Consider the following 25,632-nt stretch of genomic DNA (forward strand, 5'->3'; position numbering starts at 1 on the left):
GCGTGTGGCATCGGTGGTGCGTGTCCGGTGGCTCTGACGCTTGGAGCTCACCGGGCGACGTAGGTGGGCAGCGGCCGGGCATGGCCGTTGCTCTGGCCGTGGGCGGTGGCGCAGGGAGGTCCGGCGTTGGTGGTGGCCTCCCGGTTTTGTGGCGGCTTCATGGTGGCTTGGCGACTCTGACTGCGGTGGCGGCCGGCTTCTTTGGCGTCGGCTCGTCCGCGTTCGGATCGTGTCGACCTTCGCCCCATCTCCTCGTTGCCCGGTCACTACTTCCATCGAAGTGCTGGCCCTCTTCAAGCCGCGGTCCATCGCTTGTCTCGTGCTCGGTGCGGCAGGACCGAGCTCGTCTCGTGCACGGTGCAACAGCAGTGACCTCGTCCCCCTCACGGTGTCACAGGACTAAGCTCGTCTCATGCTCGGGGCTGCAGGACAGGCCGATGGATGCCAGTTCTGGCCGGCCTATTGGGTCTCGACGCTAGGGGTCGCCCAGGGGTGCGAAAGGTGGGACCTTTCCGCTTGTCTATTTGGTTGGGTTAGCGGCGGGTCTCGAGTGAGGTGGTTTGGTTTCTAGGTCTTGGAAGCCAGGGTGGCAGCCCTGGTAGTGGTAGCGCGGTGCTCGTGGGTAGAGTTTGTGGCTTAGTGCTGCCCGCTGGCCATGGCCGTGTGGGCGGCGTGGTAGCCGGGGTGTGGCATTGGGTGGCGGTGAGTGTTGGTCGGGGTGAAAACCTGTTCTTTCTTCGGACGAACCAGCGGCGACGAATCTTGTTCCCTCCTTGAAGGCGTCGACGCGGCTCTCATTGCCCGTCATGCGGCTCCAGGGGAAACTCTTATCTTCGGATCGGGCGGTGGCGGCGCTCCGGTGTCGTCATATGTGGCTTCATCTCTTCGTGGCGGTAGTGGTAGGGGTAGTGTTGCTGCGCTCAGTGCCTATGTATCATGTCCTGGGTGTGTGCGTGTGTTGTGGTGGCGTGCGTTTGTACTGGGTGATTGTTTGATCGGTGCTTTATATATAAAGCGAGGCGAGGGGGATGATATTTGGTTGGGTTCAGTGATCTTTTGGCGTACCCCCTCCTCACGCGACCCCCGCGTCGCCTTCCCCGGCGGCGGGGGAACCCTAGCCGCGTCGCCGTGGCCTCCTCCCCACCTCGTCCCACCTCCTCGCCGCCGCCTGAGGCAGCCGCCGGGCAAGCCCGGGGCGCCAAGGATGGTGGCGGCGGGGCCTCGGTAGCCCTGCCTCTGTGTGGGGAACCCCGGATCTGGAGCGGTGGCTCCATTGGCAAGGTACGGCCAGCTAGCAGCCATGCGGGCGGTGGATCTGGTGTCCCGGCCGCGCGGGCGGCGGGATCCGGTGGTCGTTGGCGGCCGACGGCGGTTTCTGTGGCGACCGGTGCGCATGATCTGGCGCCTCCCCTCCTCCCCTGTTCGGCGTGCGGGTCAGCCTGATCGGGCCGCGCTTCCTCTTGGTCGCCAATTCTGTACAGGAGGCGCTGCTGGTGGCAGGGATCTAGTTCGGGCGAAATCCCTAGCCGGCCTTGACCCGCCGCACCGACGGTGACGCCTGAGGACGCCGTTCCCCTCCTTGGAGGCGTCTGTATGGACTGATCTCCTCACTTCACCTTTCCCTAGGTATCCCGGGCAAAAGCCCTAACTTTGTTGGGTGGCGGAGGCGCTCACGGCGCCGTTCCCTTCTTGAAGGCGCCGCTTTGGGAACCTTGGGGTTGGGTGGCGCTTGTGGGTGGTGGACGACGGCGGTGGTGCGGCCCTATCTTAGCATGGATTTACGTTCGTTGCTTGGAGATGGAATCACGTAGGTGGAGATCGTCAGTTGGCGTCGTGGTGGCGTCAATGGCGGAGGACCTGCCAAGGCTCGCGTTGGTGGAGGTCGTTGTTTGGCGTTGTGGTGGCGTCGATGGCGGAGAACCTGCCAAGGTTATCACCTCAATCTGCTTTGAAGATGGACCAGTGGAAGACGGCGGCGATGACACATGTGAGTACGTCGGACCGGTTTGAGCCCCGGACCTGGCAGATGGCTCGGTCGGGACCTCCGGCTTTAGATGTTAGGCTTATGTGAGAGGTCTGGGTATGTGGCCCAGCTTGCATCCCTTCATCATTTGGATAGGAATAGCGGCAAATGTTGTCAAGATGGCAGATTCAGGCATATTATTATTCTACTTTATAAGATCCTCGAGAATAATTAATAAAATGGCCGCATGCATCTCCGAGATGCAAAGGCCGGGGATCATCCTCCTTTTTCAAAAAAAAGCAAGGCAAAAGCCTTTTTCGGTAATGGGTAAGCTGCTTGGTGTACGGAACACAACAAGGTACCCGTGTAAAGAGATATCGAGTTCAAGAATGGGCTACCAATTTAAAATAAAAATTGTACCCTACTTTAAGTACACATTAGACCTAAGAGATCCACAAGTGAGGAGAATCTTAAATCCTGGTCAATGAATCTGCACACAAATATATATTTGTGCCAAACGAAGAAGAGTTTCCAAGCGACTGGCTTACAGCGATACACATAGGTTCACAGTAGAAGCCCGGGTTTGCTCTTTATCAAGGCACCTTGATAGACCAAAATCAGCAATTTTGGATACCATGTGTTCATCTAGTAATATATTAGCAGGCTTCAGATCTAAGTGGAGTATGCGCTTCTGGTGAAGATGAAGTAAGCCCTCACATATTCCCTTGATTATCTGATAACGCTTTATCCATTCAAGTCCCTGAAAAGCATCTGCAGAGGAAATGGGTTTCATATTCCGTCCCTTGGATACTGATAATGTAATGTAAATCTACAAATGCCTAATCATCCAAATCATTTTAAGTGAGTTCTCTTTTAAGCTGTTATAACTTATCATCAAGGAGCTAATTAAGAATAGCGAATCCTGGCATATGCTTTCTTCCCTTAGGTATGTTTCTAGACTATAGTCCGAAGTCGACCGTTGACAGAATTTTTTCTTATTATTAAATATGTTGAGCCTAACATATGTCCATGCGGACCTTAACCTGCTATAGCAGGTTGCCTCTTCTTTCCACTAACTGGATTTTTTTCTCTCAAAAACCGCTTTTCTGCTGAATGCATTTACTCCAAGAAAGAAAAGAAAATTATTGCCCCCATTAGCCTTTTTAGGAAAAAAATCTTATACAACCGGGTCGCACGCACCCGAACATGAGACCCGCTCCAGCGCCTGACACCTCAAGAAACGAATCTCAAAGCAACCGTAAATCCCATTATATTTCCGACTTGAAGCCTTCCTGTTTACAAATCCCTAATCGCTTTTCCTTCGCCGGCGTCATGCTAGCTTTTTTTCGATAAAAGGGTCACATGGCCCCCATTTTCATTAAGAAAATATAAGTCTAGATACAACCACCACATCACTTTTTTCCATGAGACCTGATGCATCACCTCATCAACTGATAAGCAACCTACATCCTAGACATATAACCATATCTATAGCATGCCAAATCACCCACTACCGGAGAGAGAACAGACTTTTAAACATCTTTTACAATTTGCACATCAGCCAAAACAATAGGCAAGTCTAAAAACCAGAACATACTACAGAACCGCCCAATTTCATGCAGACACAAAACCCAGTCTTAGAGCAGAAGGATTCCACCCATATGTTCTTCTGTAGACTTCATTTGCTACCCGAGATAGCCTCTTGGAAACCTCCCTAAGCATTTTTTGCACACCTTTTCTCTGTAGAATCATCCATGAATCCAACAAAGAACACAGGGTAAATATTGCATTGATAGGATTTGAAAGGAGAACACGTTGAAAACAGGATTTGTTCCTTGTTTTCCAAAGTCCATATCAAAGCAGCAGCACCAATAGAAACAATAGCCCTATCCTTTCCAGAATAGGATGGTATCCAGTTTTGACAAAGATCAAAGAAAGACTTGTAGCAAATGAAACGCTAGCTCACTCGTTGTTGTCGTCGCCGCCGCCGCCGCCGCTACTCTTCTGCTCCCTCTGTCGCGGAAGCTCCGGTGCCCCGTCCCCGTTACCCTCTCCTGTCGTCCACGACGACGCTCCTCGGTGCCCCCGGGATCTCGCCCATGGAGGCGCAACTCCTCTGCTCGCTGTATCGCTAGCCACCGGTGCTCCTTCCACGACCATCCTTCTCATCCGCCCCACTCGCAGCACCACCTACTGCTTGATTCTGTCGGCTGTGGCCTAGCTACTCGGCGTTGGAGTTGTTAGGGCATCTCCAGCCATTGGCCCCCTAGGGGGCGTCTAAAAGCGCCGCCTGGGGGTGAGCCGGCGCAAAAAATGGCCCTGGGGGCGAGTCGGTCCCCAGCCGTCGGCCCCCAGAGCACCCCCAGGCGCGTATTAAAAAAAACAAAGGACCGTTCGGCGAAGTTATGATAAAAACTAGTTAAATTTCGGTCAAACATGGCAAATTTCGGTGAAATTCGCGAAATTTCATTACATTAACCTAATCTAAAAAAGAAAGGGTTGAAGTCGTCGCCGCCGTCGCCGCCATTGTCGTCGTCGGCCTTCTCCTCCTTCACGCGGGCGCCCCTGCTGGAGCCCTGCCCGGCGTCACCATGGCGGACTGGCGGCGGCGCGTCGTCGTCGTCGTCGTTGTCGCATAAGACGACGACGCCATCTTCAACGCGGCCGCGTCGGCGCTCCTCGAAGCGGCACAGGGCGGCGCGCTGGCGCTCCTTCTCCTTCTCCCGGCGCGCCTTCTCCATCGCAATGGAGTCCTGACGCGCCCATTGATGCGGACATAGCTATCATAAAAACGTCTGTGAATATTTCACGGCAAATAAAAGACCAGGTACTTTTGTTCCTCGGTGCATGTGATTTAACTAATAAGAAGTTGATACTGCCTTCATGTTATGATCTGCTTGTACTCAGGAACAAAGGTGTTGAAGAGAGGACAAGAAAAGATTACAAGGATTTAGATGCATGCACACAATCAACCGAGGCATACATATTGCATGCTACGTGCTCAATGTTCCAAATACAAGACAAGAGAAAGAGGACCGGGCTTACTGGACTAGAGCCACGTACACACCAGCCCATCTCAGCCCATCTCATTAATTAATAATGAAGGGATTCGGTCACCTTGTGGGCTGGCGGTGATTCCTTAGACCGTACGTACCTGTCTATATTGGGCACGACTGCGCGCAGTACCGACCGTTAACGCCGGCGCCATCTACAATAAATACTTAGCCTTTGTTAGGGTTTAGACTCGGGTTTTGTTTAGAGAAGTTTAGCTATATTGCTACTTTTATTTGTCTTCGCTCGTAGCGGCTAGTGCGACCGTCAAGACATCCTATCGGAACCCCATCTTGTGAGATTAATCCCATCTATCATATTCGCAATTTTGAGATTGCTTGGCTATTATTTTCTTGCATGTTCTTCGATTTGCTTGCAGGAAAAATCCTTCGTGGATAGGTCGATCGCGCCGTTGGTTCGGTCGATAACACCGGGAGTTGGTTCAGCGATTGTCGTGGATATCAGTCGTGTACGGTTCTTCCTGTACGGTTGGTAGCCGGATCGTGAGGGTCAAATCCCACCCAAAAATCGTAGTTACCTCCCTCTCATCGAAAGATCGGGCCCCAGTTCACATCAAGTGGTATTAGTTTTCAGGTTCATCGGCGAGAGATTTACAGTTTTCTTAGATTAGATTAATTTTAATCCTACAACCCACAAAAAGCCAAAAAAAATTAGATTAGTTCATCCGCTGCACCAACCTTTTTAGCCTCTAGCAATTTTTGCATCTAGTATTTGTGTAGTTGAATTTTTGGTTGCATTCATCTAATACTAGTACTGGTCTAGATTAGTCCGAGAGCAAATTATCTACTAGATCGACTTTGTTTTTGTCCATCATATTTTCTGCCACATTAATCCATCCGCTGCGCACCGTGTACCTGATTTGCCAAGTTTACGTGTTTGTGGCATACGCGCCAACTGCACCTATACACCACGTCCCATCCGCCTTAGAAATTGCTCCGCTGCTGCCGCGTGCACGCCCCAGATTCCGGCCACTAGCCAGGGAACATCCCGAGAAGTTTTTCTGTTCATATCTTTTCTGCTTGCGCGTCACCCTAGCCTTCTGCCAACAACTTGTTTTTCATCACACATCAGTCTATCCAGCCACCGTGTGTACGCCTCAGCAAATTACGCCGACCCCACACGTCCACCTGTGCGTAGCTGCTCCCTCTGCTCCTTGGCGCCGCTTAACTGCTGTTTGCTTTGTGCATCGCTAGCCCGTGCTACTGTTAAACGTTTGGAGTTGCCTGCCTACGCATCTAACACTTCATTAATCTCCTATATCTCCAGTAGTACAATCAGGTCGCTTCTAGTAGCACACTCTGGTTTAATTCTGTTATCCTCTTATTACGTGTGTATACTTGTTGGTAACTGGCCTGGTCAAAGGAAAAAAAAAAAGAAGAAAGAGCAAAAAAAAAGGAAAGAGCAAGAAAAAAAGAGAAAAAAATTTGAAAAAAAAACAGAGAAGAAAAAGTAAGACAAAAAAGTTCAGGCCGGTTAGCATCTTTTGTTATATCTTTTATTGTCCAGAAACTTTACTTTGTTCGTATACGTGATATCTGTTGGACATTTTTCTGCTTTAGGTTTCCATATACTGCCATACCTCACTTATATCTAGCTATTTAGAGCATTCATATTTTCATCAGCTTCCACTCATTTGATTCAGTATCTGGGCTTAGATTGTTTTATCTCTTGCTAGTCAACTGCCAGCACTAGTTAGGAGTTTGAGCAATTATTCAACTTGCATTGCTTTTTGCTAAATTGTGCCACTAATATTGTGAGTTGAGAAATCTTTGCCAAGCTACACTTTTTCCTACCAATAAGTACAGGTCCCGACACTACTGATTCCTGGTTATCGCTCCATCCAATTTTCATCGGTCGTTTGAAGCCAACACCAACGCGTCGATCACCACCTGTTGCATTGGTAAGAACAAGTAAGAATTTGATACTAAGTTTGAGTGTGAGCGAATTTTGTCCACCACATCCTGTTAGTTGATAGGGATTATACATTGTTTTTTTTCTCTTTCGCTAACAATGGCACAGGATCAGCCCACACTTGAGGGACTCACCGCGGATGTTAAAGTCACCAGCGAGCGTCTCGCCCAACTTGAGGGTGCTCAGATTGTGGCAGAAGAGAGGCTCAAGGCCATCGAGGATGCACAAGGTGTTGCCAACACACAACTACAGGACATCTTGTTACGTTTGGACGAGCTGCGGACTACACCTCCCGTCAACAATAACGATGTTCCTCACAATTCCACGGGTGTTGTCGCTACTTCGCGAGCTCGACGTGTGCCCATGGGTCATCCACAGCACCCCGCTACTGCCACCGATGCTGCCACCATAAACCAGCACCCACAAATTCCTCCTCGCGTCCACGAGCGACATGGGGACAACTACGAGGATTATTCTGGTGACACCGAAGACGATCAAATGGTCAACCACCACAATGGCCGTGCTCATCGACAACTATGTTTCAACCGTCAAGGTATGGCACGAGGTCCACACAGGTATGATGTTCGAGATTATGACCACTCTAGTGCTAAAATTAAATTTACTATGCCTGCTTTCAATGGTAAATATAATCCAGATGTCTAACTTGATTGGGAACTTTCTGTTGAACAAAAATTTGCATGTCATGATATTCCTGAAAACCAACGAGTTAGGGCAGCCACTAGTGAATTTACAAACTTTGCTTCCATGTGGTGGAGTGAATATTGTCGTATTAATGCAAATAATATACCTACTTCTTGGGATGCTTTAAGACGAGCTATGCGACAACGTTATGTTCCTTCATATTATGCTCGTGATAAACTAAATGAATTGCAACGTTTAAAACAAGGTAGCAGTTCTGTAGAGGATTATTATCAAGAATTGCAAACTGGCTTAGTGCGATGTGGATTAGTTGAAACCGAAGATGCTATGATGGCTAGATTTTTAGGTGGTTTGAATCGTGATATTCAGGATATATTGGACTATAAGGAGTACAATTCTATTACTCGTTTGTTTCATTTTGCTTGTAAAGCTGAAAGGGAAGTACAGGGACGACACAACATGGGACGAGGTAACTTTTCTGCAGGTCGCCGCTCATCATGGACACCATCTTCTACTGTTTCGTCCACTAACAATGGTACACACCCATCAAGTTCAAAATCAGCTCCACAATCATCCGAGGCTTCGAAAGCAATTTCTCTAGCACCCACCACTTCGTCTGGACGCACAAGGGACATGAAGTGTCATATATGCAAAGGTGGCAGACACTTGATGAAGGACTGTCCAAATAAACGAACATTCATTGTGCGGGAAGATGGTGGGTACTCCTCTGGTAGTGATTTGGATGATGCTATGCTTGCCACTAATAATGCAGGTGACACTAAGGAGCATGACACGAAGGAGATACATATTAATGCTGATATGGCAGATCAGTACCCAAGCCTTGTAACCATGCGGGTACTTAGTGCCCAGGTGGGGCATGCCGAGTTAAATCAACGCCATAATCTTTTCCAAACTAAGTTTGTTGTCAAAGGGCACTCAGTTCGTGTGCTCATTGATGGTGGGAGCTGCAATAATTTGGCGAGTATAAATATGGTCGAGAAACTTTGCCTCACCACTACGAGACACCCCCATCCATATTACATCCAATGGTTCAACGACTGTGGTAAGTTGAAGGTAACACGTCGTGTGAGAGTCCATTTTACACTTGGTTCGTATCATGATTATGTTGACTGTGAAGTTGTACCTATGCAAGCTTGTTCTTTATTGTTAGGTCGACCTTAGCAATATGATAATAGTGTTATACATCATGGTAGAACAAATTCGCATAGTCTCATGTTTGAAGGAAAAAACATTAACTTGCTTTCTATGACCCCCGATGAAATTATAAATGATGAGAAAGCTAAATTAACGGATCGTACTACACATAGTATGCTTGCTATCAATTCTGAATTTTTCCATTGAGTGTTTCAACTTATGATCTGGACATACCGGGTGGTCAGAAAGTTCATTTGTGTCCCCATAATTTATATATAGACTCGACATGGGATACAATTTATGATGATGTTATGCTCCGCCATGAGAAAATTTATCACGATTTTCAGAATGGTGATATCACAAATTTATCACAGCCTCATGAGCTAACACCTATGAAAGAACATATACATGCTGCACCTACTTTTGCCTTGCGCTATGACGCATTTCAGGTAGACAAAAGTCGAGGATGACTTTGTTTTCAAGGAAGGGAGGATGATGCGGACATAGCTATCATAAAAACGTCTCTGAATATTTCACGGCAAATAAAAGACCAGGTACTTTTGTTCCTCGGTGCATGTGATTTAACTAATAAGAAGTTGATACTGCCTTCATATTATGATCTGCTTGTACTCAGGAACAAAGGTGTTGAAGAGAGGACAAGAGAAGATTACAAGGATTTAGATGCATGCGCACAATCAACCGAGGCATACATATTGCATGCTACGTGCTCAATGTTCCAAATACAAGACAAGAGAAAGAGGACCGGGCTTAATGGACTAGAGCCACGTACACACCAGCCCATCTCAGCCCATCTCATTAATTAATAATGAAGGGATTCGGTCACCTTCTGGGCTGGCTGATGATTCCTTAGACCGTACGTACCTGTTCATATTGGGCACGACTATGCGCAGTACCGACAGTTAACGGCGGCGCCATTTACAATAAATACTTAGCCTTTGTTAGGGTTTAGACTCGGGTTTTGTTTAGAGAAGTTTAGCTATATTGCTACTTTTATTTGTCTTCGCTCGTAGCGGCTAGTGCGACCGTCAAGACATCCTATCGGAACCCCATCTTGTGAGATTAATCCCATCTATCATATTCGCAATTTTGAGATTGCTTGGCTATTATTTTCTTGCATGTTCTTCGATTTGCTTGCAGGAAAAATCCTTCGTGGATAGGTCGATCGCGCCGTTGGTTCGGTCGATAACACCGGGAGTTGGTTCAGCGATTGCCGTGGATATCAGTCGTGTACGGTTCTTCCTGTACGGTTGGTAGCCGGATCGTGAGGGTCAAATCCCACCCAAAAATCGTAGTTACCTCCCTCTCATCGAAAGATCGGGCCCCAGTTCACATCACCCATTCTAGGGCCGCGTCGTCGTCGTCGAACTCCGCCTCCAACGGCGCCAGCCCCGGCTCCATCTTCGGCTTGACGAAGCGCGGAGGAGCCGACGAGGAGGGGGCGCGCTGGCCGCCCTCGTTGATGACGATGCCGACGCTGCGACTGCGCCGGCCGATTGGCGTCTCCGCCGCGGGCTCGGCCTTGACGCCGAGAAGCGCCGGAGAACCGGAGGAGTGGGAAGATGAGCGAGAGGAGGAAGACAAGGAGGATGCAAACCTCCTTGGCGCCCATGCGTGTCGGTGTTGCGACGGGGCGGCCCCTGTCGCAGGATAGGTCAACGGCGGGTTGTTGCCGCCGTCGAGGTGCGTCAGCACGCCCTCCAGCGTGCGGCCCGGGACGCCCCACCACAGGTGGCGCCCCACGCTGTTCTTCACACCGCCGACCACCGGCGCGTCGTTGGTGGAGGCCAGGCGCTGCTGCTGGCGGCGCTGGAAGTACGCCGCCCAAGCCGCGTGATTGCCGGCGGCGTACTGGGAAGGGAGCGCTCGTCGTCGGTCAGGGAGGCGCGCGCGACCTCGACCTCCTCGGCGAAATACGTGGGCTTCGCTACGGCGTCGGGTAACGGGGTACAGGCACTCCCCCGTCGCTGAGCCGCCACCCCGTCGGCCCGGGGCTGAACTGATATACTATGATGACTGAAAGAGTGTGCAATAGCTCTAATGCCATTGTTCTAACAGTTCCGCGGATAAATATGCAAACTGTAAGTTCTTGGTGATCAGATAAGTTCGTTTCTGATGACATGCTAGGATAACATTCATTGACCACGGAGCAAAAAGAAAGTGCAGGGTTTGATGGTCCGTCCACACTGACGGATGACGGTCAACAGGATGACAAAAAGAAGATAGAAGGATTGAAGGAACAGCAAAACGATCAGCAGATCTCCGGCTCAATCTGCTGTTCTACAATCACATGCCTCGCATGGTAATCGTAAGGTTATGCCCAAATGACAAAGTTGAACTGTTGATCATATCAATGCAAATATCACAAGAGTGGACACCGCATACATTGCAAAATTCGCAAACTTTCATTCATACGCACATCAAATTCGTTTAGGCCACACAAAAAGAGCTACCTTTGTTCAGTTTTTTACAGCTTAAGTCAAGCACCAACAATATACAGGGAAAATTCTGATTGAGTCGTCTAGTGAACCCAGGCGGCGAGACGGAGCGAGGTTAGTAACACACTGGCGGCGGGAAGCTTGGCAGCAGCCAGGTGCGTGCAGCCAGCATAGTACGCCGACGGTGAAGTGGAGGCGCCCATGAGCATCGCTATTGCCGGCGGGCACAAGCAGCTGAAATATTCCGGTGGGAATGGAGCACCTCCAGCAAGGGGGCGCGCCCGACATCGAGGGGTATCCCTGGCGGCGATTCACACCGGCGGCTGGTAGTCTAGGTCGCGCGGGAAGGTGCTTCGAGGCCCGCGCCTCGTCGTCCATGGCGGCACGTGGCAGTTTTTTTCTCATAGAAGAGAGACGTCCAGAGGAGGAAGAGGGAATCGAGCGGCTCCTAATCAATAGATCCTACGGCGCTGGTCCGACCGCCCAGATTCACCGGCGCCTAGCACTCGCCTTGTTGGTTGCCCCACGTATTGTCGTAGTCCAGTATTATTTTAGGGAAGAAATAGGTTTTCATTTTTTTTGGGGCGTCGTGGTCCAGTTGAATGAGTAAAAGCTGGCCCCACCTTTCATATTTTTTTCGATTTGGTTGCCCAATGGCCCCGTGAAACCTAGATCGAGACTAGTTTTCCCCCAACCCAAACAAGCTTTTTTTTGTTGAGGAAAACCCAAACGAGCTTTGCAACACTTACAGGCAAGCTTCACGGGATTGCAAGTTACTGGATGACGTGACAATAATTGACTGGGCATCACCGTGCCCCACAATTGAAATTCACGAAGGGAGATGGATTATCTGGGACACGTATGCCTGTAAGTGCAGCCCGTGGGGGTGCAGTCTGTAAGTGTAGACTGTAGAGTTTTTCGAACCCAAACCTATCCCGCAACCATCTTCCTTGCCCCTTGGCCGCCGCCGCCCCACAATCCTACCGGGCGGCGCCACCGCAAGCTGGTTGCTGCTCCTCCCCTCCTCCCCTCGTTGCTGGCTCCTCCCCCGGTTGCTGCTCCTCTGGTTGCTGGCCTGCTGCTGCTCCACCCCTGGTTGCCGGCCTGCTGCTGCTCCTCCCCTGGTTGCCACCGGCTGCTGCTGGTCTGCTCATGTCGACTAGTCAAGAGTCGCTATACCCCAGAACGACTCGTCGACTCGAAAACATTGATGAATACAACTGTGAACTAGCAAGATACTAACTTCACGATCTTTAACATGGTGTTGCCTCCTTTGAGTAATAGGCCACCTTCCTTGACAGGCCATTGGATCAGAATGAGTAGACGGTTAAAACTAGTTTGAGAGCATCTTGAAATTTTTAAATAGCTGTAATGACATTCGATAAAAATAAATAGAAATAGACGGTGCGATCATTACCATTAACTAGTTGAGTGCCCGCGCGTTGCCACGGACTTATGATATTATGTACATATACATTATTTAGTGTCAACATACACGTAGAACACAATATCAATACAGTCTCTCACTATGTCAGAAACCCTTGCATGTTTTTTTTTCATTTTTTGTTCCCCAAAAACAACCTGCCCCTTGCTTCCCAATCCCTCTCCATTTACTGTCATCTCTACCTTCAACTATGTTGATGTTCCCTCCTTGTTATAGTTCTCGATCATGCTACCGCCAGTTATGTGCTTGCATTCTTCAACTATTGAGGTGGTTCCGATCATCCAATTCGGCTCCAAGAAGCACGTGCTCCCGCGGACCAAAAATGTTGTTCTTTTCTAGTTAAAAATCTGAAAGAAAAAAATCATAGTTGTGCCAAAAGAAAAAACAAGTTCAATACCTAATGTATTACACTTAATTTAAAATTTTCACTAACGAAGCACCCTTGACCCGTTTCGCATGAAAATGAGTGAATTCTGGTTTTTACCCTCTATTTTGATGTTTTTGACACTAATTACCCTATTTAGCAGGATTTCATCCATTTTACCCCATTTAGCAAAAGTTTTGCCACAATTTACCCATTTTAAAATTTTACGAGCATTCTGATGAGCAGGTCCCAATTGTTAGGTCCACCTAGCATGCCCCATCAACAGTTTTTACCTACCTATTTTTCTCCACGTTGAACCAGTCCTCGCAGCTTCGTTCGACTGGGCTGGCCTGATATGATTGCCAGAGCAGGTCGCTCGCGTCCAACGCACAAGGCGTAAGTTGGGCCGCACCACTCTGGCCTCCAATATTCATAGCACACATTGTTCGCCTTCCTTCGAATCACACACACGCTGCAAACAAAGAAAAAAAAGGATTTCAACAATATTCAAAATGGTGAAAAAACTTTAAATCAATGTACGTCAGTTATAGATGGGTGATATGTATACACGTGATCTTCTAATAAGCATTTTAATTCTGTCTGAATCAAACACCTCACCGGCCAATGCATGAGTCAGGAAAACTTCATAATACACATATGATGGAGATGGTCAAAATCATGTGGAATGGGGTACGACATGAGGGCTTGCTTGTTCACCAACCTCGCTGATTTGTTGGACGAGCGGCCCCCATAGATCTGCAACCGAGCACAACCTGATGGGGGCATGTACATGGACGCGCCCACGCCGACGTCGGCGAGCTTGATGGAGCCGGATTACATGGGGTCATTTCTTGCCTTGATGTCGCGCCCAGACGTCGGCGAGATTGACAGAGCCGGATTCCACGGGGTCATTTCTTGCCTTGATGTCACGACCATATATAACGCCGCTCGAGGAGGTATGAAATCACGCCGCTGCCGTTGCCTGACAATCCCTAACCATAAGTTCGAGCGAGCCTGACGGGTACGTGAGGGCAGAAGCTTGGACGGGCGATGCAATCTATTAGGCGTGAGTAAGGAGCGTGGTCGACTCAGGCATTATGCGTTGGACGAGACGCAAGTGACCTCCATCGGGCCGGTCCGGTCGGGAGAAGCCGTGAGGACTGGTTCACGAGAGAGAAAAATAAGCAGGAAAAAACCATCGATGTGGCATGCCAGCTAGACTTCACAATTGGGACCTGTCTGCCAGAACACTCATGAAATTTTAAACAGGGTAAATCGTGGCAGAACTTTTGTTAAATGGGGTAAAATGGATGAAATTTTGCTAAATGGGGTAAGTAGTGTCAAAAATGTCAAAATAGGGGGTAAAAACCGGAATTCACTCCATGAAAATTGTCAAGCATGCTTGTTAAACTAATATGAACATGTAAAAAAATAGATATTTTTAACTGATTGTTCATTTGAGAGCCTATGCTCCCCAAAGCCAAATCAACCCTCCGTATGTGACATAGAACCTTAATGGGATTTATGCTGCATATTCAGCATCACAGTGAAAATTAGTTTTTTTTGCGCCATCCAGGATTGAGTCATGTTCTCTTGTCTTTCTCCATCTCCTTGCGATAGTTGTCTGTGCACATCCTCTAGTCGGCTTGGTGGCTGCCCTTCATCAAGTCACATTCCCATCTCCTTGTGGCAATGGTTTTCAAAAGAGTACGTTCCCATATTACATATGTGAAAGATATATTTACAAGGGAGTAGATATACCAAATAAGAAACAACTACTTTGTTGATTCTCATCCATGAACTCACAGAATCAACTCCGCCGAGATAGCTATGGGATTCCAACAGTATATAGAAAACCCGGGTTGCTAAATCTTAGTCGACCAAGTCTCAGTCGATGCTATATTCGTAAGACTTACATGAGATCCGTGCAAAAAAAAAATCTTTACTTTTTTCTATCTTCTTTTTATATGCTCTGTCACTTGAATGCGATTTTAGTTAAGTCTCAGTCGACTGAGATAGCCACACCCATAGAAAAAACACAACCATATAAAAAAAGGAACTGTTTGCATACCAAATTTCCATTCAAAATATCGAGAAATGATAAAATAAAATCAACGGGAGGGGAGGGGGGGACAAAAAAATTAATCCAATAAAGAAGCTACTTTTACAAAGCAGTCAACCAAATATTGCCTCATTGTGCCACACACCCTTCACTGATCGGTCTCCTATGCAGTACCTTTTGGGATTTCTGGTTCCATTCTTCTGGGAGTGTTGCTGCCATGTTCCTTTGAGATAATATTACTCAAAGCTGTAGGGGTAGTCTGATATATAGAGCCAAAATCACATGATTCGATTTGCGTGCTTAGGCATGCATAATCATGTGCACAATCCTGGAACTAAGATCAGTTTTCTCGTACGAGAGTAAGCAATTCACTTCTATGACACACTAACAATAAACCAACACTACATTTTGTGGTCTGTGGGGACAGCCCAAAGTTATCATAGAATCATGCTCTAACTACCATCATGCTGGTATATACAGTCTACAACATGTATATGGACTTGTAGTGAGGATGCTAAAAGGAATAACTACCATCATGTTCTGAAGCGGGAGGCCGCCACCACCGCTGCTGACAAGAAATCGGGATTGTGATGCGGTGTCAGCGACGACTTGCACGGCTCGACGGTGTTGGAGACCAGCGAGTACTCGGTGAGAGTCTGCGGCAGGAGCTGTCTCGGATACCGTCGGCGATAGCACACCAGCGGAGCGGAGTAGCGGGAAGGGCCAGAGACGACAGGGCAATGAACGCACGCGTGGACGCATCCGAGCGCTCCCCGGTGCCAACAAGTGGAAGTAGAGTGCGTGCACCGGTGCACGCATCCGAGGTCTCCCGGTGCCAGCAAGCGAAAGTAGAGCGCGTGCACGCATCCAAGGCCCCTCGGTTCCAGCAAATGGAAGTAGAGCGATGCAGCTGAGAGACACATCAAGAATTCAAGGTTACACGGGACGTGGAGGAGTGCGATTCCACCGCCATGATGTGCGAGCCAGCGCAGGAGTCGACGACCAAACGAAGGCGAAAGCGAAGCATGTCTTCATCGGCTGCACCTGCTGCTAATCAGGCGTCACTTGGGGCTATATCTGCTGTCAGAATAGTACACATTAGAAGTATATATCTCCTTACCTCTCACACATCTTCGACCTGTGGCCGCTGGAGGCCCGAGCAGTGCTGCTGAAGACAGTACTAGGAAAAGGCCTACTAATGACGCACTGATTTTGCCTACTAATGGTGCATTATCAATGCACCATTAGTAGCACACCACTAGTATATCTTACTAATGGCGCACCATAGATGTGCCATTAGTATCTGGTATACTAATGGGGCATCAACTAGTGCGCCATTAGTATGTAACAGCATGCGTCATTAGTGTGCCTCCCGGGGGGCCATACATAAGCATGACTTTGTCATACTAATGGCGCATTCTCTGTTGATATGCCATTAGTATCCTTTGGCATACTAATGACGCACCTGGTGGTGATGCGCCATTAGTATGAATATTTGGTTTTTTTTCCTTTTCTGATTTTTGTGCAGGTTACAAAATATATTATTAGACAGAATATAAAATATATTATTAGACAGAATATAGACAGCAGCACACAGCAACATTAGATTCATCGAATACAATAGAAGATTAGTCTCCGAATACAATTCATCATATTAGTCTCCGAATTCAAAAGACCGAACAAAGATAAAACATTACAAGTCTCAAGACCGCAAGTATCGAGTTTGTCGGAAGTAATACTAATCCTAACAAGTCCTACTAATCATCATCATACAACTTCTACTCGTTATTCATAACAAGTCATACGATCATCATCTTGATAGTCTTCGAACCAACCCTACTTAATTGTTCTTAGCACATGATCATCAGTATTAGGCAGGACCTAAATACCCTATTTAAGCTAAAATGGCATAAAACAATATAGACCCTGACTCTCCATTATGGAGAATGGAGAACATCCTGTCTCCAATTCTTGCGCTTCGTTTCCTTTTGCTTCCAAGAAGCTCCTTACGACTGTCCAAACATTTTTTTCATCCTCTGATTTTCATGTCTCCACTTCTTTTAGAAATTTCGTATGGACAGTTGAGATTCGTAGGACGACCTGGCTGTATGTTCAAAACATTAACACTACCTTTCAGATACATCATATGAGGCACACAATTCTCTGGGATTATCTGTTGAAAAACATAGTAATAACTTCATAGTTAGCAATGATGTACTAGTTTTAGAAGTATGCAAAAGATGCACGGATGTCGTAATAGTAAAATTCTTACCAGGGTATCTCCATGGTAGTTACCGTAGTTGAACACATGCACTAGTGGCACGTATTTATCATAATGTTGAGGAGTTTGATTGTAGATATTGTAATTCTCAATGTTAGTACAAAATCCGACCAAATGATTTTTCTCCTTGTAAGTTGTTAATTCGGAGCCATCGGTGTAGTGGGTTTTGTCTACCATCTCCCGCACATTCTTTGAACAATAAAAATAAGCTGTCAATGGAAATAAGCTGTCAACTATTTTGAAATAAACAATATAAATTAGCTAATAACTATGTTTGAGAAACTCACATAGCGGTAAACTGGAGGCGTATCAACAAGGACCCAAATGTCCATATTGTCTTGGTTGATGTCAGGATTACCAAGATCCATGGTGATAAGCATACCCTCATCAAAACCATACATCTTGCAAAATGCTTCCCAATTTTTGCAACCAAAATGGGTTACGCTCTCAGAATTATATAGATTTACTTCAAAGTCCACATCGTGATGAGTCCTTAAGTGAATTTTCTTTGTTTCAGAAATTTTATGGTCTTCAAAATCCATCCTCTCCAAGACATAGCGTCTTGCATGGCATGGGATAAGCTATACTCGAATTGTAAAAGATGAAAATTACACGTTGAAATAGTTGAAGTCATGCTTAATTATGAAAATAACACTTGTCGTCGTTGTGTACCGTTTCAACTTCGAAGGTCTCCTCGAGCTTAATGCTGAAGCGCCGATCATCGTCCAGGTGAGGCATGTCGCACAGACCTCGATCGTCGTGGCACCAGTCGCACTCCGCCGGGAGACTTTCGTCGTCCGATGATGATGACGACATATCCTGGGACAGCTCCCAGAATTGCTTGCCGCCCGAACCACCGGCCTCATCGTTGTGGGCCATGTTTCGCTCTAAATAGGAAAAAAGTTTGGTCAAAAAGTTGGTTATTGTCAAGGAACAAGATCATGGTCTCATCATTTAGGGTTTGTCGACACCGAGGCACCCTAAAAGCCTAAGCTTTCATCATTTAGGGTTTGTCGACGCCGAGGCACCCTAAAAGCCTAAGCGTACATCATTTAGGTTCTCATCGACACTGAGGCATCCGGGGCAGCCAAGTTAAGTTTTCATCATTTAGGGTTTATCGATGCCGAGGCACCCTAGGTTGGGCCTAATCACTTGGCACTAATCACTTGGCTCTATTGCCACCTAGGTCGACGCCGAGGCACCCTAAAAGCCTAAACTTTCATCATTTAGGTTTTTATCGACACCAAGGCACCCTAAAAGCCAAGGTTTAATCATTTAGGGTTTGTCGACGCTAAGGCACCCTAAAAGCCTAAGCTTTCATCATTTAGGGCCGGGGTATATTAGTACTTAATCAAGTAGCAGATGGTCTAACTAAGGGTTTTGGAGTCAAGGAACATAATTTAGCTTGTAACAAAAGATGGGAATGATATCTATCTATCACCAATCTTGACTGGGAGTGTTGGGCTGAGCATAACAGGGTGATAATGAAGCATTAGTAGATTGCATCTTACATGTCCAGCTCTAATTTCTCGTGGCTTTTTGTCCCACTGATTGGATATATATTGCATGTACACAGAATATCTCAGATAGAGGAATACAGCTAGTTTCCAATAATTGCCAAGGAACAATTTTGGAAATCTACAGATTAAGTACTAAGATACCCCGGCCCATGCATTAGTCGTAAGTACCCTATATGCCCTATTTTTAGCAAAGTCATGCTAAAATTCATGGAAAATTTCAGCATGACCTTTGCTGAAAATGAGACATATGGAGTACCCGAATTTGCCGGAACGGAAGTTAGTCGACATTCCGGCAAACTCAAGGGCCTCTCGGGGTACCTGCAAAATCATTGAGTAGGAAACCCCCAACAGCACCCGAAGTATATGTAACAAAAAATAGGTGACAAAACTTGCACACCCCTCTCCGCTTAACGAGGCATGGAAACAGTGCCAGGACAGCAACCAAACACTGTCCAAGCACAGTTTAGGGAGGCTCCAAGCCAGACACGATTCAGTGTGGACACTATCCAAAAAGACCCTAAATGACTGGGGATACTTGTAAAAACTTAGTTTAGCTCCTTTCACACATAGATAAGCAGTTGGGAAAAAGACACAATTTCCTGTAAGAACTTGAAAAAGAAACTACGCCATATGTACTTCAAGACTTCAAGTATATAGCCATAAAAAATAGTTCATGCATGTATGAGCCGTGGATCGTGCTGTTTGCGAAAAGAGTAAACCCATAGGGGTCAACTTACCTGTTATTTCAGGCTAATTGTATTAAAATTTCAAGCAACTACAATGAGACATGTAAAAAAAGTGATATCTCTCTCTTTTGCTATCTCTCTCTTGCAAAAAAGTGCAGTTCCTTTAAAGTTTCAAATTTGCACTTGCATTGCATTTAAACATGCCCATTGGTTGTGGGTGAACCATTCAGAACAATCAGCCATGGCAATGTCACATTTCAGCACCAAAGTGGCTTGCACTTCTTTTTAGTTAAACTTTTTTTAATAGACAAACAACCAAATGCTCAGAACTACTACTACTACCACTAGATCATTTTCCTCTAGAACAGAACCAAACATTTTTTAATATAAAAATACGCAGTTCAAAGATTTTGGCACAAGAAGTCCAGTTCATGTCGTACCATCAGTGCTTGAAGATCGAAGTTGTAGTTGTGAGCACTTGCAGATTCTTCAGCAGTTAAGCCACGGTAAAATGAATCCTACAAAACTAAAGGCCATACTGAAAATCAAGCATGATTCTACTGCAGGATCCCTAGCAGGCTCGTAAAGCAAAGCATTTCCAATCGCAGAAGAGGAGTACTGGAGGAAGGATGCGCGTACACTTGAGGGAGGCGGTGTACTGGGGGAAGCAGGAGGAGTCGGATCCGGGCCGCGCTGGGGTAGGGCCGGAGTTGAGGTGGAGCTCGAACGAATCCTCCAAGACGGCGTAGCGGAGCTTGGCGCAGCTCCTAGGCACGACGACGGAGCACGGGGTGGTCGGTGGCCGAGGTGACGCGCGGTGGCCGCACTAGGGGAGGCGGGGGCCCCGGAGGGTTCGGCCGGCTGGGCGCGCCGCGGCGGAGGGCCGGCAGCGGCGGCAGGGGCAGCGCAAGACCACAGTGACGGCGGCGTCGCCGACGGTGTGTAGGCGCGGCGGACGGAGGGGGCGGAGCAAGGGGGCGGCGGCGTAGGGTTGGGGTCGAGTGCGGGATCTGGTGAGGAAGGGAGGGAGGCCACAGTGCGAGGGGAATAGGTGGAGTGGGGGAGGGTTAGCAATGGCGCACCTCCCCCTAGTGCGCCATCAGTACGACGATTCTAATGGCGCACCTCCCCCTGGTGCGCCATTAGAATTTTGTTTCAATTACTAGCCCGACTAGTCAGGTTATATTCCACCTAACCCTATCTCCATTAGAACACGCCCACTAGCCTGACTGGTCAGCATGCAGCACACACACTAGGAGGTCCTGGGTTAGATTCCGAGGCTCCCCAATTTTTGTTTTTATGCATTTAAAATGTTGTTTGATATTTATTTGTGTTTAAATATGTTCAAACTTGTTTAAATCATGACAGTAATATTTTTTTATAAAAACAGTAATAATTTTTTAAAAAATATCATCAAATTTGTTATTTGAAAATATTTATGAATATGAAAAAATATCATCAAATTTATTATTTGAAAATATCATCAAAAAATTTATTTGAAAATATAATCAAATTTATTTTTTTGTAATTTTAGTTGCATTCATTTGTGACGATGGAGCGGGCCGAGGAGGGTGCTGGGGAGAGGGTGCGGTGGATCGTCGGCGACGGTGGAGTGGGGGAGGGTGCGGGCCGGGGGTCGGCGGCGGCGGCCGGTGGAGCGGGGAAGGGTAATAGTTTAAACTAGTAAAAAATATAAATATATATATTAATGACGCACCGTGTAATAGTGCGCCATTGTTAGTTTAAACTAGTAATGGCGCACTGTGAAGCGGTGCACCATTAATAGTTTTGCAAAAAAAAGAATAAGAAAAAAATTACAGTAATGGCGCACCAGGCAGAACTAGTAATGGCGCATTGTCGACCTGATGCGCCATTAGTATGTATGGAAAAATGGAAAAAAAAATTAATACTAGTGGCGCACCCTGTTTCTGGTGCGCCATTAGTGTCTTCCATACTAATGGTGCATCACCAACAGGTGAGCCATTAGTATATAGTAGTGGCGCACTACTTCCCTGGTGCGCCATTAGTATCAATCCTATCTATAGCCCTTTTCCTAGTAGTGAGAAGCTCCTCCTCGCAGCATCTGGCTCCTCCTCCGAGCTCCTTGTCACCGCCGCGATCACCCACGCTCTCGCTGTCGGATAGTTCGATGTCGCAGTCACCCACGATGAGGCTGACGTCGCCCCGACGCACCGACGCCCCTCGCCCCCTCCGTCGTCGGCTGCTGCGCGGCCTTGCTGCTCTTGCCGGCGATGCCATTGCCACACTCTCCCGCGAAACCGCACGCTAGGCTATCTTTTTTTTAAACTTACTATAGGCCATCTTTGAGGAGATTGGATCGGGAGACTGGATCGTAAGAGAGGGGTGCGGGATATGGGGGCGTGGGAGGTTGGTTTGTTTTTCGTTTTTTAGCAGAACGTGGGTGCGGTGGGTTGGTTTTCCAGTTTTTTCTTATCGCATGATCCTGAGTTTTTTTGTCGACGGTTGTCGTAGATGGGAAGGTGATCGAACCATCACAACGTTCGATCCTCTTTTAATAGTAGAGATATATTTATCAAGGCTTCCATTTGATGCAAACTCAAAACATAGCAACCAGTTCCGCGCGCACCTCAGCCATGACAAACTTCCCTTCGTGGTTTGCAGGTATCCCGTGCGTGTCAGAACAATATCCCAGGAAACGCACTATGTTTTTGTGCTTGGCCTTCACTAAGCACTCAACCTCTTTATGGAATTTATTCTCATGCACACCAAATGTTTTGGACAACTTCTTCACAGCGACCACCCCCTTTCCCACCATTCCCTACGGTGACAACATGTATTACTTGTCTGCATGTGTGTGGTGGTGATCAGATCAGGAGTGTGACAACTTATTAGCGGTAATTCGTACCTTATAAACAACCACAAACCCACCGCTGCCAATTCGCTGATCATCGGAGGAACAGTTTGTGATGTCTTCTAAAAGGGATAACGGTAGGTACGTCGGCTCTGCACTTCCATCAAGCAGCATGCGCTCTAGGTCAACTTTGTGTCGGACACTCATTTCGCCATCCATTCGCAATCAATGCCACGGTGCAGTACCTTCAAAAGAAGAGCAATATATGCCATTGTTTTGAGTCCACCAACCATATACTCGATTGCATAAGTAACCATGAAGCAGAGAAGAATAAAGATCACATATATGCATGCATCTCACATCCACCTTAGCCAGTGAACTACTGAAGTATCATAACACACAACTATTTTGCTCATTCGTGTGTTTGAATCCTAATATGTTTAGGAAGCAAGTCACCACTTCATGAACAGTTTGTTTGATTTCAATTGCCTAGCATAATATGGATTGACCGAGTCGATGATTTAATCACCGAAACCTGCAATACAAGGTCATAGATCTGCCGTGGAGCCTAGCAATTTTCTTGTCTGGCTTCGATTTTGTTCAAGGATAATAATTAGTTAGCGATTTAGAAGCACATCAGTCGGGAATAGAGCAGATCTAGCCTGGTTTGGAATAAAAAGGAGGTAGGCCAAAAGCCAAAACACTATGGATGCAGTATGGTGGATGCTGAACTAATAGAGGCAATCATCTCAGAACGGATCTTATCTCAGAAACTAAGGGAGGGAGAAGAGACGAGATGTACATAAACATACCACGGCACTGTACAACCCCGCCGGAGGGTGAGCAAAGCAGAGGAGCGGAGATGGAGCGGATCTGGATCACGACGGCCCGAGGAAGAAGACGAGGACGACGACCCCAGCGTTAATGCTTGATGGCAGAGCGTAGATGCCCTCCTGGCCATATTATTGCGTGCTGCAGTACAGCAAGTTGAGCTGCAATCAAACTTACTACTTACTTTGACTGGGCAGCTCGGCGCCGCTGCCTTGGTTCGCCGTCGGCGTTGCTCCTCCGGTCCGCTGCCAGCGCCGCCGCCGCGCACGGCAACCCCGCCGATCCGCTCCACCCCGTGAGGGAGGATGGACGCGAGGTAGGCCGTGGCGGAGAGCCGGGGAGAGAGCCTGCCTCTCCAAGGCCACTACAGTGCCAACGCCCAGAACGTGCCTCTCCAAGGCCATGCAGACCCAATTAGCCCCCGCGAGTAACGTGTTCCACTCATGTTCCAAGTCACTTTATTCTAAAAAAAAGTTCCATGTCACTTTTTTTATTTTACCTTTGCTTCTATGTCACTTTTTTTATGTCCTGCTCAAAAAGAAAAAGAAAAGGTTTTCTTGTGCAAAGTGAGTGAAGTAGAAAAATACTTCTGCCAGAAAGCAGGGGAAGGAAGCAAGCACTACACGATCTGAATACTCGTGGTACACATTACACACACGACTAGAGTGATTAGATTGTGACTACATGCAGAGTTCGTGCATGCAGAGCTTCTCCGCCATTCGCATGGACTCGGTGACCGGTCGGCGGCGGCGGCGAGCTCCATGAACTTCTCCTCCCTGCGGAACCGTTCCCTTTTTCCGGTTTGGCTCGGGAGGCAGGAGCGGTGATGGTCTTACCGAAACCCTGCAGAGATTCTGGATGAAATGAATTACCCGAAAATATGGCCGTGGTTTGCCTGAAGAGAGTCAACACTGCACCGAAACTCTGCACAGAAGCACTAGCTGGTGGTAGTCCTAGTAGGTAACAACAAGTGGTACTTCACAACACATGGGACAGAAATTATGAACTCAAGTATTTTACAACGGAGATGCCAGTCCTGACGGAATGGTTATATCACCACACAAATTCATACACATGGTTTGGTGGCAGCATGCATGATGTGGACTCCATCAGCATTAACCGGCCCTACGAATATACTCAACACCAGTCACCACACAGTGCAACAAATAATTACCCTTACTAATTAAGGTCTTGGGGTGCTGCTCTAACATCAAATGGACGGGGAAGAATAAATGGATCCACATACCAAGGCCAGGAAATTAAGCAAGGATTAAACACCAGTAAAAAAACACGAACCAGCAGTCCTATACAGCTTTCCATCATGTCAACTCACAGCTTGTTTATGAGATTGATTCAGCATGGAAAGGCGCTTTGCAACATCTACCATTGTCTGCCTTAGGCCCGCATCATGGTTAAGACACTCCACAACAAGTCCTGCCAGATTGTCAAGAAGCTCCAAATCTCTTGTCACCGCAATTTCCTTGTCAGACAACTCGGTTGATTTCCTACCCATCTTGTGATTCTCAAGAAAAATCTTTACCAAACTGTTATTGTCAGAATGTGTGGCCTTCTTCCCCATAACAAGCTCCAATATGATAACTTCTAAGGTGTAGACGTAGCTTTTTTCAGTTAGCAGGCCTGTTTGCACATATAGATGATCCATATAAGCCATGTCACCAATGAATATTCCGGTGAGTTTGCACTCTTTCCGCAATGAACCTTGATATGCCAAATTCCGAGATCTTTGTCAAAGTGGTCATCCAAGAGTATATTTGCCAGTGTAACATTGCTATGAGAGATTTTCCAAGTAAATGTTGAATGCATATAAGCTATAGCACCTTAATTTGATGTGAAGAATGTCATGGATGCTACCTTTGGATAGAAACTCACAGACTCATGGATGCTACATTTTCTTTTCTCAAGGGGCCCTATTGCGTTACATGTGCTAACACCACAAGCAAATAAATTGTATAAGCTTTAGGGCCAGTTTTTTTCGGCGATTCTCCCAGAATCGCCCCCCTCCCCAGCTTCTCCCAGAATCGCCACTCCATATTTTTTTTACAATCCTATCTAGTTAAGGTCTAATTAGTTAGGATTGTAAAAAACATATGGAGTGGCGATTCTGGGAGAAGCTGGGGAGGGGGGCGATTCTGGTAGAATCGCCCAAAAGAACTGGCCCTTAGTTGTCTGGGCAAGAAAACGCATGCTACATGCCCCACGTAACTACTATTGGGTTGCCCAACTGAGGTGCCAAAATTGTCTAGATGGTTGGCTTAAACTCATGTCGCGAAACGAATGGAGTATGACACACAATCTTTTGTTTCAATACATATAAATTGCGCGTTGGTCAGATCTCTAATCAAATACAACTTTACTAGTGTAGATTGCTCACGG

General features: G+C 47.1%; 1 pseudogene across 1 annotated transcript; it reads right to left on the bottom strand.

Moving 5' to 3' along the window:
• Window positions 1-2,507: 2,507 nt before the first annotated feature.
• LOC125516392 (cysteine-rich receptor-like protein kinase 19) lies at window positions 2,508-23,644 on the bottom strand (annotated as a pseudogene). The gene is made up of 4 exons (XR_015609212.1): window positions 23,220-23,644; window positions 22,462-22,652; window positions 22,095-22,374; window positions 2,508-2,723 (listed from the first exon to the last, which is right to left on the bottom strand). The product of XR_015609212.1 is annotated as a cysteine-rich receptor-like protein kinase 19 (transcript).
• Window positions 23,645-25,632: the final 1,988 nt, after the last annotated feature.

The sequence above is a fragment of the Triticum urartu genome, chromosome 6A (genome assembly GCF_056163025.1).
Source record: "Triticum urartu cultivar PI428250 chromosome 6A, HENAU_Tu73, whole genome shotgun sequence".
In the NCBI taxonomy this organism is placed as follows: domain Eukaryota; kingdom Viridiplantae; phylum Streptophyta; class Magnoliopsida; order Poales; family Poaceae; genus Triticum; species Triticum urartu.